This window comes from Heteronotia binoei, chromosome 21 (assembly GCF_032191835.1).
Source record: "Heteronotia binoei isolate CCM8104 ecotype False Entrance Well chromosome 21, APGP_CSIRO_Hbin_v1, whole genome shotgun sequence".
Lineage (NCBI taxonomy): Eukaryota > Metazoa > Chordata > Lepidosauria > Squamata > Gekkonidae > Heteronotia > Heteronotia binoei.
Genome location: NC_083243.1, coordinates 441436 through 460575, shown reverse-complemented (window position 1 = coordinate 460575; position 19140 = coordinate 441436). Strand labels below are relative to the sequence as shown.

Sequence of the window (19140 nt, the reverse complement as noted above, 5' to 3'; positions counted from 1 at the left end):
GTATCCCGCCCTCCCCACCCGAGTGGCTCAGGGCGGCTTACAGCATATAAAAACTAACAGGTTTGGCTTTAAAACATCAATTAGCAGCAGTTTAAACAGTAGGTTAATAAAAACATAAAACATAAAAAAAAAACCCAGCTGTCTGTCAGAATGCACACTACCCCCATCCAAAATTCTCAGTGTCGGTTAGTTGTAAGCCAGCCGGAAGAGGACTGTCTTGCAGGCCCTGCGGAACTGCCCAAGGTCCCGCAGGGCCCTCACCTCTTCCGCCAGCTGGTTCCACCAGTAAGGCGCCATTACCGAGAAGGCCCAATCCCTGGTAGATTTCAAACGGGCCTCCTTTGGCCTGGGGATTACAAGCAGGTTTTGCGAACCCGATCTCAGTACTCTCTGGGGAACATGTGGGGAGAGGCGGTCCCTAAGATCACCTCTCTCATATATATATATTTTTATGGCCCACACAAACTGCAGCTCTCAAACTTCTGTCCCACTTGCAGCCCTTCCCAGAGCTCCCCCTCCATGCCCCTCCAGTGACAGCAACTCTGCATGGGTGGGGCTGGGTGGTTTCCTCAGGGCTGCCAACGGTTTCATGGTCCTCCTTAGAAGACTGCATATATGTGGGGGAGGGGCATCTAAGACCTTTCCATAGATTTTTTTTTTGCGGGGGGGGGGAGCCACTTCCATCTACAGACCAGCATGTTGGAAAAGTCAAGCGTTGCTTGATGCCCTTCGAGAACTCCACCAGTCGTATCACAAGGCTCCTGATGGAGAAGCGCTACTAGGGAGAGGCAAGGGGGCGTCTTAGAGCGAGGCTTGGGTGCGTTCCCTGGCTGCCTTCCGTATTGCATCAGATCTGTGTTTGGATGAGTCAGATCAGCAACAAGGCTACAGTCAGCGCTGAAATCCACCTTCTGCAGCCGGAACATGGCAAATGGCATCATTTCTTGGCCACGAAGTGGGAGCAAAGCGCTTCCCTCTCGCTCGGTCTTTCCGACAGGATTGCTATAGTAACCACAGGCAGGGAGGGCTGCTTTCCAAACGGCTCCTGGAATGCCTGAAGCAGAAGCCTCTGGAGAAGAGAAAGGGCACCCGCCCAGGATGGGTAACAGAGCTGTCTGCGCAGACCCAAAAACACGGCGGCTTCCCACTGCTGCGGGGGGGGGGGGCTCCAATTGGAAAGCGGAGGCTTTCTTTGCCAAAGCAGCCAGGCTGCAATTTCTGAGTCACGAGCCATTTGCAGGAGGGAAGCGGGGCCAATTTTAAGAATGCACTTCATTACTAGAAAAGAGGGGGGGGGAGTGATGGCAAGGAAGGGAAGAGCCTCCAGTTGGACAGGCCGCCCACCAGATCCCTCCTCAGTCTCCAGCCAGGCCAACAGCCCCCCTGCCCAATGCATGCTTGGGAGGGGGCACAGTGGGAGGGCTTCTAGCCCCACTGATGGACCTCCTGAGGGCACCTAGGTTTTTTGGCCACTGTGTGACACAGAGTGTTGGACTGGAGGGGCCATTGGCCTGATCCAACATGGCTTATCTTATGTTCTTATGTGACACAGGGTGTTGGACTGGAGGGGCCACTGGCCTGATCCAACATGGCTTATCTTATGTTCTTCTGTGACACAGAGTGTTGGACTGGATGGGCCACTGGCCTGATCCAACAGGGCTTCTCTTATGTTCTTATGTGACACAGAGTGCTGGACTGGAGGGGCCATTGGCCTGATCCAACATGGCTTCTCTTATGTTCTTAAGTGACACAGAGTGTTGGACTGGATGGGCCACTGGCCTGATCCAACAGGGCTTCTCTTATGTTCTTATGTGACACAGAGTGTTGGACTGGATGGGCCATTGGCCTGATCCAACATGGCTTATCTTATGTTCTTATGTGACACAGAGTGTTGGACTGGAGGGGCCACTGGTCTGATCCAACATGGCTTCTCTTATGTTCTTATGTGACACAGAGTGTTGGACTGGAGGGGCCATTGGCCTGATCCAACAGGGCTTCTCTGATGTTCTTATGTGACACAGAGTGTTGGACTGGATGGGCCATTGGCCTGATCCAACATGGCTTCTCTTATGTTCTTATGTGACACAGAGTGTTGGACTGGATGAGCCATTGGCCTGATTCAACATGGCTTCTCTTATGTTCTTCTGTCTGGGGCAGCGATGCTCTGTATTCTGGGTGCTTGGGGGGCACAGTGGTAGGGCTTCTAGTGTCCTGGCCCCACTGGTGGACCTCCTGAGGGCACTTGGGTTTTTTTGACCACTGTGTGACAGAGTGTTGGACTGGATGGGCCATTGGCCTGATCCAACAGGGCTTCTCTTATGTTTTTATGGTCTGTGTGGCCCTTCTGCCTCAGGGGCTCTCAGGAGCCAAAGCTGGCCTACGACAGGTAGACAGATGGGGGCCACCATAGGACTGAATGAGGAGAAAGCCATCTTGGGGTGTATCAATGGAGGCATCACATCCAGATCGCAAGATGTCACAGTCCCACTGCACATTGTGTTGGTCAGGCCACACCTGGAGTCTTGTGTGCAGTTCTGGAGGTCTCACTTCAAGAAGGATGTGGACAGAATGAAGCAGGCGCAGAAGAGAGCAATGAGGATGGTCAAGGGTTTGGACTAGATGGCCTCTATGGTCCCTATCATTCTATGAGATGTTGCATCATCACTCAGTCACATATCTACATCCTCCCATACATAAGCGCCCACTTGCTGGGAACCATATTTGGATCAAGAAATCCGCATGTGGGAACAATCCTCTTGGATCAAAAAAAGTTATTATAGCTTTGGAAAAACTGCAGAAAAGGGCAACTAGAATGATTAAAGGGTTGGGACACTTTCCCTATGAAGAAAGGTTAAAACGCTTAGGGCTCTTTAGCTTGGAGAAACGTCGACTGCGGGGTGACATGAGAGAGGTTTACAAGATTATGCATGGGATAGAGAAGGTTGAAAAAGAAGTCATTTTCTCCTTTCTCACAATACAAGAACTCATGGGCATTCCATGAAATTGCTGAGCAGTAGGGTTAGAACGGACAAAAGGAAGTCCTTCTTCACCCAAAGGGTGATGAACATGTGGAATTCACTGCCACAGGAGGTGGTGGCAGCTAGAAGCATAGACAGCTTCAAGAGGGGACTGGATCAACATATGGAGCAGAGGTCCATCAGTGGCTCTTAGCCACAGTGTATTGTTGGAACTCTCTGTCTGGGGCAAGTGATGCTCTGTATTCTTGGTGCTTGAGGGGGGCAAACTGGAAGGGCTTCTAGCCCCACTTGTGAACCTCCCTTTTTTTGGCCACTGTGTGACACAGAGTGTTGGACTGGATGGGCCATTGACCTGATCCAACATGGCTTCTCTTATGTTCTTATCACAGAAACTCATAAGCTACACAAGCATAACACATTGCTTCTGGCACAGGAACTGGTTCACCATGGAAAAGAATTCAATATATTGAAGAAGTCAACTTTCTACATCCAGAGCGGATTTTCCCACTCTGGAGATCCTGCTCAGCAGAGAGAGCCAATTCACAGTGCTGAGAACACTCTCTGAGCTCCCTTTCAAACCCAGGTGGGCCAGGAGCATTTCTGCAAATCCCACCTTGATCTGTCTTCTCCTCTGTCCTCAATGCGACCGCCCCGCCCAGATGGGTCCCAAGCTCCCTCCACACACACCTTCCCTCTCTGACCGGCTCACCTGCTCAGCTTCCACAACAGGGGAGGGAGGGAGGGAGGCTGTGTGTCCTGCACATGAAAGCTGATGCCCAGAATTACTGGTCTTCAAGGTGCCTGACTGGACAAAAACTTTGTTCCATTGCTTCAGACCAACACGGCCACCCACCTGAATCCATTCGTTGACAAGAGCAATTGCCGTGTAACCACAAATTGCTGGAGCAAAGAGGACTGAGAAGCGCTCTCAAACTGGGCTGCTCCTACTGACTGTCCAAAAGCAGCCAATGGCACAGCACATCACTTGGCAGCCAATGACAGGCCACAGAGCCCATCTGACAGGTCTGGGAGCCTCTCTGCTATCTGATGCCTGAGGGGGAGGGGACAGAGCGTCCTCACAGCAGATAGAAGGCTCCCTCCCCCTCCCCCCCTGCCACCACTGCCATCTTCCCGACCCACCTCTGAGTCTGCCTGGTAGAACACAAACGTTTTAGCCTGGCACCCGGGGTGGGATTCTAGCAGGAGCAACTTTGCATATTAGGCCACCCCCCCACCCCTGATGCAGCCAGTCCTCCAAGAGCTTACAAGGCTCTTCTTACAGGGCCTACTGGAAGCTCTTGGAGGATTGACTACATCAGGGGTGTGTGGCCTAATATGCAAAGGAGCTCCTGGGAGAATTCCACCCCTGATATTAGGCCACACCCCTGTTATGCAGCCAATCTTCCAAGAGCTTACAGGGCTCTTCTTCCAGGATTGGCTATATCAGGGGTGTGTGGCCTAATATGCAAAGGCGCTCCTGCTAGAATCCCACCCCTGATATTAGGCCACACCCCTGTTATGCAGCCAATCCTCCAAGAGCTTACAGGGCTCTTCTTACAGGGCCTACTGGAAGCTCCTGGAGGACTGGCTACATCAGGGGGCGTGGCCTAATATGCAAAGGAGCTCCTGTGAGAATTCCACCCCTGCTGGCCCCAAAATGCTCATCAACCCCAGGGGGAGGTTAGCTTCACTGCACTGCAGCCCTTCTTGCCCTGCTGCTTCTACTGGGCTCCCTCGGGGTCTTCGCTTTCCGCTCCCTGATAGGCAGTGTGGTTGGTGAGGCTTCTGGGTGCGAGGGGTCAGGCAGACCCGTAAATCACCCTCCCCCCAGTTCCCTCTCTATGCTGCTGCCTGACCAAGCCTGCCCCCCCACACCAAAGCCTGAACACCCCCCCCCCATAGGCTCCCTCTGAGGACCTCCCCCTCATCGTGGGCTGATGCTGCAAACTGGTTTTTCTCCCTGGTGAAGCCTCCATTCAGAGATCCAGCAAGCAACGGAAAAAAGTGCCCCCGCAGGCTCAGCTCCCCCCTCCCATCGCTCGACTGTGCTCCACTCCCCCGCTTGCCAAAACAAACCCTTCATTGGCTGTTGCCTCTCTCCGTTCCCAGCAGGACGTTCCGCTCTTGGAGGGCAGAGAGTGCCGTAGCACTGAGGGCCCCACCGACACCTGCCCCCAAATTCTGGTCTGCTTCACACCAGCACCCTACCCCCTTCTGTCTATGTGATGATCCCCAGAGAGCACAGAAATGTCCCTTTCACTGGTGGACCTCCAAGGGATACGACTGCTGCTGCTCTCCTCATCTGAGATTCACAGTGTCTGACTGGGGGAACTGTCCCCAAGAAGCATCTGCCAATCTCTCTGGGAAAAGAGATTCACATAGGAAAAAAATAGGACATAAGAACATCAGAAGAGCCATGCTGGATCAGACCAGTGAAAGTCCATCTAGTCCAACCTCCTGCCTAACACAGTGGCCAGCCAGTTCCTCTGGAGGGCAAACAACAGGGCAGAGAGGCCAAGGCCTTCCCTTGAGAAGAACATCAGAAGAACCCTGCTAGGTCAGACCAGGGAGGGTCCATCTAGTCCAGCCTCCTGCCTCACACAGTGGCCAACCAATTCCTCTGGGGGGCCAACAACAGGGCAGAGAGGCCAAGGCCTTCCCTTGAGAAGAACATCAGAAGAGCCCTGCTAGGTCAGACCAGGGAAGGTCCATCTAGTCCAGCATCCTGTCTCACACAGTGGCCAGCCAGTTCCTGTGGAGGGCCAACAACAGGGCAGAGAAGCCGAGGCCTTCCCCTGAGAAGAACATCAGAAGTGCCCTGCTGGATCAGACCAGTGAGGGTTCATCTAGCCCAGCCTCCTGTCTCACACAGTGGCCAACCAGTTTCTCTGGAGAGCCAACAACAGGGCAGAGAGGCCAAGGCCTTCCCCTGAGAAGAACATCAGAAGAGCCCTGCTGGATCAGACCAGGGAAGGTCCATCTAGTCCAGCATCCTGTCTCACACAGTGGCCAGCCAGTTCCTCTGGAGGGCAAACCACAGGACAAAGAGGCCAAGGCCTTCCCCTGAGAAGAACATCAGAAGAGCCTTGCTGCATCAGACCAGTGAGGGTCCATCTAGTCCAGCCTCCTGTCTCACACAGTGGCCAACCAGTTCTTCTGGAGAGCCAACAACAGGGCAGAGAGGCCAAGGCCTTCCCCTGAGAAGAACATCAGAAGAGCCCTGCTGGATCAGACCAGGGAGGGTCCATCTAGTCCAGCCTCCTGTCTCACACAGTGGCCAGCCAGTTCCTCTGGAGGGCCAACAACAGGGCAGAGAGGCCAAGGCCTTCCCCTGTGAAGAACATCAGAAGAAGTCCCTCCTCTGGACCCATCCCAGCTTGACTATATCCTTCTTAAAATAAGGCCGCAAAACTAAACACCATACTCCAGGTGAGGACTTGCCAGAGTAAAGTAAAGTGATACCATCACTTCACGTGATCTGGACACTAGACGTCTACCCATACAGCCCAAAATCGCATTGGCCTTTTTAGCTACTGCATCACACTGCTGACTCACGTTCAGTGTACAGTCCACTAAAACCCCTAGATCCTTTTTGCACGTAATACTGCCAAGACAAGGCTGCTGTATCCTATAATGATGTGTTTGATTTTTCCTACCTAAATGCAGAACTTTACATTTATCCCCGTTGCATTAATTTTATTTGTTTTAGCCCAGTTTTCCAGCCTATCAATCATCCTGTATCCTGTCTCTTCCTTCTACTGTGTTTGCAGCCGCTCCCAATTCAGTCTTATCTGTAAATTTAATAAGCATTCCCTCGATTCCTTCATCCAAATCATTTATAAAGATGTTGAACAAAACAGGTCCCAGGACAGATCCTTGAGGCACTCCACTTGTCACTCCTCTCCAAGAGGATGAGGACGCATTCACAAGCACTCCTCGGGTGTGATCTCCTGCGCATATTCTGGACAATCTCCCAAAGCTGACCACAAACCCCATGCTGCACACGTGTCTTTAGTGGGTGTACAGGGCTTAAAACTTTCACAGGAATCTTGGAAGGCATTTTTCAGGGTGGTGCGTGGGTCTACCTCCCTTTCATGGGTTCTCACCTCATTTGATAAGCCACTTCTGAAGTGTGCCTCATTTCTCTTTGGGTTTCTGACATGATGCCTCTGTTGGCTTATCAGAACTGTTTTTTTAAGGGCAAACTGCTCTCTCTCTCTCTCTTGAGCTGCTCCTTAAAGAGACAGCATCCTGCCAGAAAAGGGAATGTTTGCACATAAGTGAGACCTTTCCCTAGCCTATGAGAACCCAACCAGATAGCCTTGGGCAAAATAACAAACAGAGAGGCTCGCGATGGACACTGATTCCCAAGGACCTAACCGGGTGTCGCCCCCTTGGCTCATGGCCATTTGCACAGAATCTCGTGGCCCAATTGGTGCAGCTGAATGACTACCAACCGTAGAGATGAAAAAGACAGAGTTTCCAAGCACACAGAGTCTCGCATTCGCACACACTCAGCAAGGATTTTTCAGGGTCTTATCTGTAAATCTGGGTGCTGAGGCTTGGCTCACAGTTCCCAAAAGTACAGGACAGACGCCCGCATTCTCCACCATAAATCTGTTACCTCAACCAGATTTTTATTGGGGAATATTAATTTTTCGTAGCTCAAAATGGCAAGGCTACAAGAGGGGAGGTACGCAGGATCTCTGTCAGGGTTTACGGAGAAAGACCGCTGAAATCCTTTGGTTAATAGATTTTTATTATAGGACATGATTTTCAAATTGCTACATCCCAATCAAAGAATTTTCAGGCATACAAGAGGAATTACAGAGGTTAGCTGATATGTAGGAAGGGGAGGGGGGTGATACAATCACCTAGTTCTTGCGGTGTAGGCTCAGTCAGAAGGAGAGGGGGACTCTCTCTCAAGAAGTTATGGAGGGGAAGGCAGGCTGCAAGAGACCCCTCTCCTAACAGGTAAGACGGCCTGTTTTCTAAGGTAAATTACATCACATCAAGAGGTTCCAAGTATCCAATGAGAAAGCAGGATGTCATATACACGCAAACCACAAAAGAGGAATTTTAAATACTTTGGGCAAATGGCTTTATGGCTCTTTTATTAAGAACATAAGAGAAGCCATGTTGGATCAGGCCAATGGCCCATCCAGTCCAACACTCTGTATCACACAGTGGCCAATACACACACACACACACACACACAGTGGCTACTAGCCACTGATGGACCTCTGCTCCATATTTTTCTCCAATCCCCTCTTGAAGCTGGCTATGCTTGTAGCTGCCGCCACCTCCTACGGCAGTGAATTCCACATGTTAATCACCCTTTGGGTGAAGAAGGACTTCCTTTTATCCGTTTTAACCCGACTGCTCAGCAATTTCATTGAATGCCCACGAATTCTCGTATTGTGAGAGAGGGAGAAAAGTACCTCTTTCTCTACTTTCCCTTGACGCTTCATGAGAGGTGATGAATCTCTCTCTATGCGTCAAGATGAATATGTAAAAGTGATGGCACCACTTGGGAGCAGTGACCATAACATTCCACAGATCAGCACAGTCAACAACCATCTTCCTTATCTTCACACCCCTTCCAACCCTCCCAGCAATTAACACAGAACAATGGTCACATTCAACAGCCAGTTTCCTTATCACTACCCTTCCAGGAAGCCCCACCAAACAATGGGCACATCCACAAACCAATTGCCCTTTCATCACACCCCCTCCAGCCTAGAAATAGCAGCTCTCCAGCAGCCCTGGCCCCACTCAATGTACAGCAGCCAAGAAGGTCTGAGCGCCTGCTCCGGCTGCAACGCCACTGAGGATGTTCTCCGCAGCTGAGAACGAAACGTCTGGAAGGAAAACTTTCTCCAGTAGAACACGGCACTTGAGCCCGAAAGATTCTACAAACCCTAGTGACCATAACGTTATTGATTTCACCATTTGTATAAATAGGGAGTTGCCCCAAAAGACCGGCACAACCACGTTTAACTTTAAAAGGGGTAAGGAGGCATGTGAAGAGGAAACTGAAACTTTAAAAGAGATGAGGAGGCATGTGAAGAGGAAACTGAAAGGAAAGGTAAATAGGGTCAAAACCCTTGGGGAAGCTTGGAGGCTATTGAAAACTACAATCCTAGAAGCTCAAATAAAATATATACCACAAGTTAGGAAAGGAACAAACAGGTATAAGAAAAGGCCTGCATGGTTAACAAACAATGTAATGGAAGCTGTAAAAGGTAAGAAGGACTCCTTTAAGCGGTGGAAAACCAGTCCAAGTGAGATTAATAAAAGGGAACACAGGCTGTGGCAAATCAAATGCAAGACTGTGATCAGGCAGGCAAAAAGGGACTATGAGGAGCATATAGCAAAAAACATAAAGACCAACAATAAAAATTTCTTTAAATATATTAGAAGCAGGAAACCAGTCAGGGAGGCAGTGGGGCCGTTGGATGACCAAGGGGTCAAAGGATTACTGAAGGAGGATAGGGAAATGGCTGAGAAACTGAATGCATTTTTTGCCTCCTTCTTCACTGTGGAAGATGAGAAGTGTTTGCCTGCTCCAGAACCACTTATATTGGAAGCGGTGTTGAAAGACCTGAGTCAGATTGAGGTGACAAGAGAGGAGGTCCTACAACTGATAGACGAATTAAAAACTAATAAGTCACCAGGTCCGGATGGCATACATCCAAGAGTTTTGAAAGAACTCTAAGTTGAACTTGTGGATCTTCTGACAAAAAATATGTAATCTTTCATTGAAATCTGCCTCCGTTCCTGAGGACTGGAAGGTAGCAAATGTCATCCCTATCTTTAAAAAGGGTTCCAGAGGAGAACCGGGAAATTACAGGCCAGTCAGTCTGACTTCAATACCGGGAAAGTTGGTAGAAACCATTATCAAGGACAGAATGAGTAGGCACATTGATGAACACAGGTTATTGAGGAAGACTCAGCATGGGTTCTGTAAAGGAAGATCTTGCCTCACTAACCTGTTACATTTCTTTGAGGGGGTGAACAAACATGTGGACAAAGGAGACCAAACAGATGTTGTTTACCTTGACTTCCAGAAAGCTTTTGATAAAATTCCTCATCAAAGGCTCCTTAGCTCGAGAGTCATGGAGTAAAAGGACAGGTTCTCTTGTGGAACAAAAACTCGCTGAGTAATAGGAAGCAGAGAGTGAGTATAAATGGGCAGTCTTCGCAGTGGAGGACGGTAAGCAGTGGGGTGCCGCAGGGCTCAGTACTGGGTCCCATGCTCTTTAACTTGTTCCTAAATGATTTGGAGTTGGGAGTGAGCAGTGAAGTAGCCAATTTTGCAGATGACACTAAATTGTTCAGGGTGGTGAGAACCAGAGAGGATTGTGAGGCACTCCAAAGGGATCTGTTGAGGCTGGGTGAGTGGACGTCAACGTGGCAGATGAGGTTCATTGTGGCCAAGTGCAAAGTAATGCACATTGGGGCCAAGAATCCCAGCTACAAATACAAGTTGATGGGGTGTGAACTGGCAGAGACTGACCAAGAGAGAGATCTTGGGGTTGTGGTAGATAACTCACTGAAAATGTCAAAACAGTGTTCGATTGCAATAAAAAAAAGGCCAACGCCATGCTGGGAATTATTAGGAAGGGAACTGATAACAAATCAGCCAGTATCATAATGCCCCTATATAAATGGATGGTGCGGTCTCATTTGGAGTACTGTGTGCAGTTCTGGTTGTCGCACCTCAAAAAGGATATTATAGGATTGGAGAAAGTGTAGAAAAGGGCAACTAGAATGATTAAAGGGTTGGAACACTTTCCCTATGAAGAAAGGTTGAAACGCTTGGGGCTCTTTAGCTTGGAGAAACGCCTGCAGGGTGACATGATAGAGGTTTACAAGATAATGCATGGGATGGAGAAAGTAGAGAAAGAGGTACTTTTCTCCCACGGGGCCTGGTTGGCTGGCGAGGCTCGTGAGACCCAGTCACGCTGTGCAGCAGCTTCCCCACGGCCCGGCTGGTGGGAGCTACCACAAGTTCAATTTGCAGCTGATTATCCCAGATGGTATTGCCTAATATTTGAATGAGAGTGTGACCTAATATGCTAATATTAGGCAATGTTGTCTAATATGCTAATGAGTTCCTGCCGGGATTTTTCTACAAAAAAGCCCTGGACCTAGGAATTTGCCTAGGGCAGCAGGTCGCTGTGTGTGTGTTCCAAATTAGGCTCTCCCCAGCGGACTTCAAATACAAAAACAATTATGTACATTAATTTTGCCACCCTGAATCATTCTCCCTCGGCGGAACACTTTTTAAAAGTTGATAATTTTGTATGGCCCACAAATGATGTTATAAATATCCAAATGGCCTTTGGCAGAAAAATGGTTCCCCACCCCTGGTCTAAGAACAGGACATGAAAAGTTACAAAAAAGGGTGAAGGGATTTTTACAGCTTTGTCCACCACATTTCCTTCTCTGGGCCTGAGCTTCTTCATCCCCAAGATCAGAAAATGGATGCCTCTTTAGCCTTTCAGCATAACCAAAATGTTCACTAAGCCTGTGAACCAAACTCCGTGTCATGTCGGCCTGCCTAGGGGCCTAGAGGTTGGACTGATTTGCCCCTCTTCTATAGAAAAGAGACCATCCCAGTTCAGGTGGACATTGCTGTGTAATAGTCCAGGGGCACATAGTTGTGCATCAACAGATCCACCTAACAGTAACAGGATCCAAACCATATTTTGCCAACTTGTCAGCAAGAATACTATGTGGACCTTTATCAAAAGCCTTACTGAAATCAAGATAAACGATGTTTACAGCATTCCCCTGATCCAGCAAGGTAGTCACTCTCTCAAAAAGGGGGATCAGATTAGTCTGACATGACTTGTTCTTGAGAAACCCATGCTGGCTCTTAGTAATCACAGCCATCCTTTCTAAATGTTCCAGAACTGACTGATGATTTGTTCTAAAACTTTCCCAAGTATAGACATCAAGCTGATGGGTCAGTAGTTCCCCAGATCCTCCCCACCCCCCACGCCTTCTTGAAGATGGGGACAGCATTTGCCCACCTCCAATTTTCTAGCACCTTACCTGTTGTCTAAGAATTCTCAAAAATAACATAAGAACATAAGAGAAGCCATGTTAGATCAGGCCAATGGCCCATCCAGTCCAACATTCTGTGTCACACAGCGGCCAAATATATATATATATATATATATATATATATATATACACACACACACACACACACACACACACACACACACTGTGGCTAATAGCCACTGATGGACCTCTGCTCCATATTTTTATCTAACCCCTTCTTGAAGGTGGCTATGCTTTTGGGCGCCACCACCTCCTGTGGCAGTGAATTCCACATGTTAATCACCCTTTGGGTGAAGAAGTACTTCCTTTTATCCGTTTTAACCTGTCTGCTCAGCAATTTCATCGAATGCCCACGAGTTCTTGTATTGTGAGAAAGGGAGAAAAGTACTTCTTTCTCTACTTTCTCCATCCCATGCATTATCTTGTAAACTTCTATCATGTCACCCCTCAGTCGACGTTTCTCCAAGCTAAAGAGCCCTAAGCGTTTCAACCTTTCTTCATAGGGAAGGTGTTCCAGCCCTTTAATCATTTTAGTTGCCCTTTTCTGAACTTTCTCCAATGCTATAATATCCTTTTTGAGGTGCGGCGACCAGAACTGCACACAGTACTCCAAATGAGACCGCACCATCGATTTATACAGAGGCATTATGATACTGGCTGATTTGTTTTCAATTCCCTTCCTAATAATTCCCAGCATGGCGTTGGCCTTTTTTATTGCAAACGCACACTGTCTTGACATTTTCAGTGAATTATCTACCATGACCCCAAGATCTCTCTCTTGGTCTGTCTCTGCCAGTTCACACCCCATCAACTTGTATTTGTAGCTGGGATTCTTGGCCCCAATGTGCATTACTTTGCACTTGGCCACATTGAACCGCATCTGCCACGTTGACGCCCACTCACCCAGCCTCAACAGATCCCTTTGGAGTTCCTCACAATCCTCTCTGGTTCTCACCACCCTGAACAATTTAGTGTCATCCGCAAATTTGGCCACTTCACTGCTCACTCCCAACTCTAAATCATTTATGAACAAGTTAAAGAGGATGGGACCCAGTACCGAGCCCTGCGGCACCCCACTGCTTACCGTCCTCCACTGCGAAGACTGCCCATTTATACTCACTCTCTGCTTCCTATTACTCAGCCAGTTTTTGATCCACAAGAGGACCTGTCCTTTTACTCCATGACTCTCAAGCTTTCTAAGGAGCCTTTGATGAGGAACTTTATCAAAAGCTTTCTGGAAGTCAAGGTAAACAACATCTATCGGGTCTCCTTTGTCCACATGTTTGTTCACCCCCTCAAAGAAATGTAACAGGTTAGTGAGGCAAGATCTTCCCTTGCAGAACCCATGCTGAGTCTTCCTCAATAACCCGTGTTCATCAATGTGCCTACTCATTCTGTCCTTGATAATGGTTTCTACCAACTTTCCCGGTATTGAAGTCAGACTGACTGGCCTGTAATTTCCCGTATCTCCTCTGGAACCCTTTTTAAAGATGGGGGTGACATTTGCTACCTTCCAGTCCTCAGGAACGGAGGCAGATTTCAATGAAAGATTACAGATTTTTGTTAGAAGATCCACAAGTTCAACTTTGAGTTCTTTCAGAACTCTCGGATGTATGCCATCCGGACCCGGTGACTTATTAGTTTTTAATTTGTCTATCAGTTGTAGGACCTCCTCTTTTGTCACCTCAATCTGACTCAGGTCTTTCAACACCCCTTCCAATATTAGTGGTTCTGGGGCGGGCAAACACTTCTCATCTTCCACGGTGAAGACGGAGGCAAAAAATGCGTTCAGCTTCTCAGCCATTTCCCCATCCTCCTTCAGTAATCCTTTTACCCCATGGACATCCAAGGGCCCCACTGCTTCCCTGGCTGGTTTCCTACTTCTAATATATTTGAAGAAATTTTTATTGTTGGTCTTTATGTTTTTTGCAATATGCTCCTCATAGTCCCTTTTTGCCTGCCTGATCACAGTCTTGCATTTGATTTGCCACTGCCTGTGTTCCCTTTTATTAATCTCACTTGGACTGGTTTTCCACCGCTTAAAGGAGTCCTTCTTACCTTTTACAGCTTCCATTACTTTGTTTGTTAACCATGCTGGCCTCTTCTTATACCTGTTTGTGCCTTTCCTAACTTGTGGTATGTATTTTATCTGAGCTTCTAGGATTATAGTTTTAAATAGTCTCCAAGCTTCCCAGAGTCTCAGAAATAATAGCCAGAGTCTCAGAAATTACATCCGCAAGCTCTTTTAGAACCCTTGGATGTAGTTCATCTGGCCCTGAGGACTTCGTTTCATCTAAAGAAATGAGGTGTTTATGTACTACCCCCATGCTGATCCTAGGTTGGAACTTCATACCGTCCTTAGATGTTCTGTTTTTGCCATGTTAAGAACATAAGAGAAGCCATGTTAGATCAGGCCAATGGCCCATCCAGTCCAACATTCTGTGTCACACAGCGGCCAAATATATATATATATATATACACACACACACACACACACACACACACACACTGTGGCTAATAGCCACTGATGGACCTCTGCTCCATATTTTTATCTAACCCCTTCTTGAAGGTGGCTATGCTTGTGGACGCCACCACCTCCTGTGGCAGTGAATTCCACATGTTAATCACCCTTTGGGTGAAGAAGTACTTCCTTTTATCCGTTTTAACCTGTCTGCTCAGCAATTTCATCGAATGCCCACGAGTTCTTGTATTGTGAGAAAGGGAGAAAAGTACTTCTTTCTCTACTTTCTCCATCCCATGCATTATCTTGTAAACTTCTATCATGTCTATCATGTTGAGCACCGTTCCCCTCAGAAGAGAAGACTGAGGAAAAGTAGGAATTGAGCAGTTCTCCCCTTTCTTTGTCAAGGGCTACAATTTCACTTTCCATAGCCATAGTCTATAATAAAGCACGATATTACAGTTGCATTTGTTGCTGTCCCTCATAAAGAGACTCTCATCTCGAGGATTTACAAAAAGCTAGTTTTGCATGATAATAACAACAAGAAGAGCAGGCACTCAAAATGAAAGCTATGAAAGCCAAGATGTAGAAGGCAGGTGATAAATGCCAATGTCATCTTTGCAAGACAAAGGATGAAGCAGTCGACCACATGGTCAGTTCCTGCCATAAAATTGCTCAAACTGACTACAAAGAACGTCACAATAGAGTTATGGCTTGTTGCACTGGAATCTTTGCAAGAAGTTTGGCTTAACCAGTGGCCAGATATTCATGGGAGCAAAAAGCAGGCGAGACCACGGAGAAGGCAGAAACAAAGATTCTTTGGGACTTCCAGTTACAAACAGATAAACACCTGGAGCTGCAGCATAACACCTCTGATATCACAATTGCAGGGGAAGAAAAACAGAAATAGAGTATGAATCACTGGCATTGCAATCCCAGAAAAGAAAGAACAGGAGAAGATCGCAAAATACCAGGAGTTACAAATAGAGTTAGAGAGGGAAGAGGGTGACCATCATGCCAGTTGCCACTGGAGCCTTTGGAGCAGTGCCTGGAAGTCTCAAGAAACACCTGGACATTCTGGGCATTGAGCAAATAACAGCAGCAGCTCCAGAAGACTTGCTGGGTACAGAATTGCTCCCTTGGACTAGATGTCCCTAGAGGTCCCTTCCAACTCTATGATTCTATGAATCCTGCAAAGATAATCTCCGCAATTCCGAAGAACTTGGCTAGGTCTCAAATTGCAGAACATCATCTGCCAGTCAAATATTCGTGGTGGTGGTGATGTGCCATCAAGCTGCAACCTCTCACAATGTTTCCAAGTCAAGTGTGAAGCAGACCTGGTTTGTCACATAGCAACCAAGGTCTTTCTTGGTGGTCTTACATGCAAGTACTAACCAGGCAGACCCTACTCAGCTTTTGAGCTCTGGTTCTTTTGGGCTCCTGGCCAAACTGGCCTGGAGAAAAACCGCTTCCTGACCCCAGAGTGGCAATCAGCATTTCCCTGGGGGGGGGGCGGGTCAGAAGGGGCCATGAGAACGAAGCCCTGATGCAACCCTTCCTGGCCTGTCTCTCACCTTCTGCCCAAACTCAGAAATGAGTCACACAATCAGCACTACTGTCCTACGGCCATCTAACTTCTACTTTAAAACCTCCAAGGAAGGAGAGCCCACCACCTCCCCAGGAGGAAGCCTGTTCCACTGAGGAACCCTCTAACGGTCAGGAAGTTCTTTCTAATGTTGAACCAGAAACTCTTTTGATTCAATTTTAGCCAATTGCTCTGGTCCTGCCTTCTGAGGCCACAGAAAACAATTCTGCACCATCCTTCTTCTAGGCCGCATGCAACTCTCTCTCCATGAGTGTCCCCAGGACACGGTGTGTTTGTGTGTATGTATGTGGTAGTCCTTGGGAGGGGGAAGGGCCCACATAGAATCATAGAGTTGGAAGGGACATCCAGGGTCATCTAGTCCAACCCTCTGCACAATGCAGGAAACTCACAAACACCTCCCCCTAAATTCACAGGATCCTCATTGCTGTCAGATGGCCATCTAGCCTCTGTTGAAAAACCTCCAAGGAAGGAGAGCCCACCACCTCCTGAAGAATCCTAGAGTTGGAAGGGACCTCCAGGGTCATCTAGTCCAACCCTCTGCACAATGCAGGAAACTCAAAAATGCCTCCCCCTAAATTCACAGGATCTTCATCGCTGTCAGATGGCCATCTAGCCTCTGTTGAAAACCCCCCAAGGAAGGAGAGCCCACCACCTCCCGAGGAGGAAGCCTGTTCCACTGAGGAATTGCTCTAACGGTCAGGAGGTTCTTCCTAATGTTGAGCTGGAAACTCTTTTGATTTAATTTCAACCCATTGGTTCTGGCCCTACCTTACAGAGCCACAGAAAACAATTCCACACCATCCTCTATAGGACAGCCCTTCAAGGACTTGAAGATGGTGATCTTATCACCTCTCAGCCGCCTCCTCTCCAAGCTAAAGATCCCCAGCTCCTTTAACCTTTCCTCATAGGACTTGGTCTCCAGACCCCTCACCATCTTCGTCGCCCTCCTCTGGACCCAGCTTGTCTACATTCTTCTTAAAATGTGGTGCCCAAAACTGGACACAATACTCCAGGTGAGGTCTTACCAGAGCAGAATAAAGTGATACCATCACATCACATGATCTGGACACTATACTTCTGTTGATACAGCCCAAAATGGCATTTGCCTTTTTAGCCACCACATCACACTGTTGACTCATGTTCAGCGTATGGTCCGCTAAGACCCTGAGATCCTTTTCGCACATACCCTGCTAAGTCTCCTCAGTAGCCAGCCCTTGAGCCAAGGATTCCAGCCCAGCTTCCCAGCATTCCATAGAGGTCAAGAGAGCCGGGCAGCCTCTGCCGGATCTGTTCCTCACTGTGGCCAGCCAGGAAGCTTCATAGACTCCCAGAATCCCAAGAGCTGGAAGGGGCCAAAGAGGCCATCTAGTCCTGTCCCCTGCTCAGTGTAGGATAAGCCATCACAGGGGCTGAGGCTGCACACCCCACTTGGCCCCCGAGGCTCTCCACCTGACTGCACTCAGCGACCTGCCATGTCAGGCCAGAGGGCCTTGGTCAGCAGCCAGCTTCTGTGGGCAGCCAGCACTCCTGTCTCTCACAGCAGGCCCCATGCAGGGAGGGATGGCCTCCTTCCCAGCAGCAGGAGGAGGACAGGGAGGAGCGCACTGCAGCAGACAGGCAGCTGCCAAGCACAGGAGGCCAGAGGCAGCCCCACCGGCGACGGGTGCCCATCTCACTCCAGGGCTCCTCCTCCTCCTCTCCCTTTAATGGACAGGGAGTGAGCCTTGCTGGAGCCACAGCAGCCCCCGGGGAATCACTGATGCCGCCAGACACAAAGAAGGCACCCTGAGCATGCTGAGACCAGCCAGGGAAGCCCAGCACATGCCCTCCCGTCCCCTCCCCACCTCCATCCCAGCCGAGCAGCATGTTCCTTTACAAGCAGGGATCGCCTGCCAGAAAGCCAGCCCAGCACGGAGGAAGAGCAGCAGCACTTGGCTTGCTCCTTCGAGGTGAAAGGCAGGAGGGAAAGCAACCCGGCAGGCCGGCCCACTGCTGGCATCAGCAAGACACCTGTTACGCTGGGGACTATTAGGAAGGCAAATGAAAACAAATCAGCAGGTATCGTAATGCCCCTGTATAGATTCATGGTGTGCCCACATTTGGAATACTGTGTACAATTCTGGTCACTGCACCTCAAAAAAGATATTATATCGTTGGATAAAGTCCAGAAAAGGGCCGCTAGAATGATTCAAGGGTTGGAACACTTTCCCTAGGAAGAAAGGTTAAAGCACTTGCGGCTCTTTAGCTTGGAGAGACGTCAACTGAGGGGTGACATGATAGAGGTTTTTAAGAGTATGCATGGGATAGAGAGAGAAAGAAGTCATTTTCTCACTTTCCCACAATACGAGAACTCGTGGGCACTCAGTGAATTGCTGAGCAGTCCTGTTAGAACTGATAAAAGGAAGGCTGAGCACTGCTCTGGGCAGCCAGGGCCAGAAGCCTCAGGAACGAGCTCCTCTTGGCCCTTTCTTACATGCCCAGGTGGGGAATGCAGGCCTGCTGCCCTCTTCCCTGCCCTTGCTGGCCAGCCCCCCTCCCCCACCCAGCCCCTAGCCTTTGGGAGGGGGCTACCGCCATGCTCTTCTTGGGTTGCCCAAAGCCCTGCAGCTCTCTGGAAGGACATTCAAAGCAGGGCTTTCCATCCATCCTGCTGGAGAATCCCCCATTTTCATCCTGCTGGAAAATCCCCCATTTCCATCCTGCTAGAGAATCCCCCATTTCATCCCACTAGAGAATCCCCCATTTCCATCCTGCTAGAGAATCCCCCATTTCCATCCTGCTAGAAAATCCCCCGTTTCCATCCTGCTAGAGAATCCCCCGTTTCCATCCTGCTAGAGAATCCCCCGTTTCCATCCTGCTAGAGAATCCCCCGTTTCCATCCTGCTAGAGAATCCACTGCCATTCTGCCACAGAATCCCCCATTTCCACAGTGATGGGAAACCTCTGGAGCAGCTTTTAAAGCCCCGTAGAAGCTGGAAAGGCGGGATTCGAACAGGTCTCATGGCAGGTACTCTTATTAT

General features: G+C 48.9%; 1 protein-coding gene across 2 annotated transcripts in view; it reads right to left on the bottom strand.

The window, feature by feature from the left end:
- Positions 1-19140, bottom strand: part of LRFN5 (leucine rich repeat and fibronectin type III domain containing 5) — a 117950-nt gene that overhangs the window by 33682 nt on the left and 65128 nt on the right. The window lies entirely within an intron of this gene.